Source organism: Gossypium raimondii, chromosome 13 (assembly GCF_025698545.1).
Source record: "Gossypium raimondii isolate GPD5lz chromosome 13, ASM2569854v1, whole genome shotgun sequence".
Taxonomy (NCBI): Eukaryota; Viridiplantae; Streptophyta; class Magnoliopsida; order Malvales; family Malvaceae; genus Gossypium; species Gossypium raimondii.
Window position 1 is genome coordinate 26,060,049 of NC_068577.1, and position 2,125 is coordinate 26,062,173.

Consider the following 2,125-nt stretch of genomic DNA (forward strand, 5'->3'; position numbering starts at 1 on the left):
TGACTTCAAGTCTTGGAGTAAAGAGGTACTCGAAGAGCTTTCGAAAAATATACAAAACCCTATGGAAATGATTCCAGGACCAACTCCTAATAATATACCTACAAACGATCAGTGACATAAAGAGCTTTGTCGTAGTGGGAGGGTCTCTCATAGTCTTAAGTTGTTCTAATCTAGTGGAAGTGTTTTTAACATTGAGTCTATCGAACAGGAAGATGATGACCCACTCACATATGATGAAGTGATGCAGAGTGCTAATTCCAAGCTCTAGAAAATAGCTATGAAAGCTAAGATAAACTCTATGTATTCCAACTCAGTGAGGGAACTTGTAGACTTACGGGAAGGGATTATATGCTTTTGTATTCCATGTATGTTATGCTATGCACACACCTAGATATTTATTTTATAGTACGGTTGGTAAATTGATATTAGGCGAATCCAAGACCAAGGCGCTTGCAAGCAGTTAAGCATATAGTTAAGTATTTAAAGTGAACGAGGGATTATATGCTTTTGTATTCCGAAAAAGATCTCACTCCTATTGGTTATACTGATTCTGACTTCCAAACGTGTCGAGATTTGAGGAAATGGACATCAGGTTGTGTTTTTGTCTTAGATGGCAAGTCCATAGTGTGAACAGGTGTCAAGTAGGGTTGTACTGCTAACTTCACTATGGAGGAATGAATATGAGGTATGGAAAAGCAATAACACTATAATAGTGAGGATATAGCTAAACCTGAATTAACCACATAATGGAGACAGTAGTGTTTGATGGAATGGTAGACGTAGTCAAAGATCACATATAAGGACAAACTCGGGGATTTGTTTATACAAGACTCTTATAGCTAGAGAGCTCTTTGGGAAACATATAGATGGGCACAAGAATGTGAAACATGACTCATCTACTTCACTAGGGCAAGTGGGAGACTATTGAATCCGGTGCCCTAAGTAAAGTATTTTTGTCTCAGTACACTTGTAATTTTTTGAATAGATTGATTAATAAAATTATTCATGAATTAAATTAATATATTTTGTATTATTGTCCTCACATGGTTTTTGCACGCAAAGAAAAATAGAAGCAAATATTACTCATTGGTTGTCTAAATGTTTAAATAATACTAAGTAGTATTATGTGGTCGGATCATATTACAGAAAGATAAATTTTATTAGTAGACGAACCTAAACATGTCTTTAATCTAATAAAAAATGAGCAAATCGATTGAAAGACTAATGTGTCATCTATTAAGTCCAACTGGGGAAATGTCATGTCCTTGGAATCGAAGCAGATGACTCCCAGAAGATAAAGACATAGATGTGACTGGCTAGCCTGACAGTACATAGGACAGGACCCAAACAGAATGGATCCTGAATTCTTTTATGTATTTATTCAATTGTGACATTCATAGTGTATACCTAAATCATGAGTTGATGGCGGACTACGTATGCATGAATCGTACACTTTGATGTAAGTAAAAGCTTGAGTTCAAATAGATAAGAAACCGAAAGTTGGTTTGCTGGGTCTATGACTTCTGTAGTATGTAGCACCATTTACAATCATGGAATTCATAGCCCAAAACATGGGTAAACAATATCCTCTTATTGGCATGACATGGTTGATGAAAAATTAACGTGGCCACTGGTCGTCCGTCTTTGTGATGGATGACTTGATCACTATTTGATAGTGATTGACTTTTTATGAAGGAAGATGTAATGGTTACCATGAGACAAAATAGTATTATATTGGGAGAATGGATACTATCCCAAAGAGATCAAGGATAATACACTAATAACAATGTCATTGGACGAGCACTGAGTAGTTACTTTCGTAATGGTATGTCGTTGAGGAGAGCTCAGTCACGATACTATAGTGGAATGACTTCGTGACTAAATGAGTTTATAATTAATAAGAAAAAATTTAGAACTTAATTATAAATCATTTGAGCCTCAACTACATATGTCCAATCGATCCCTTTGTTAGCTCGTTGAAATCAGAATGAATTGCGTGTTTGAATAGAAATGAACGGAATTAATAGAAAAAGAGAAATGGGAAACATTAAAGAATAATTATGGTTTTCTTCGAAATGGAGAAATTGAATCATTTGGAAATGAATGTAGGTTTCCAAAAATCGAA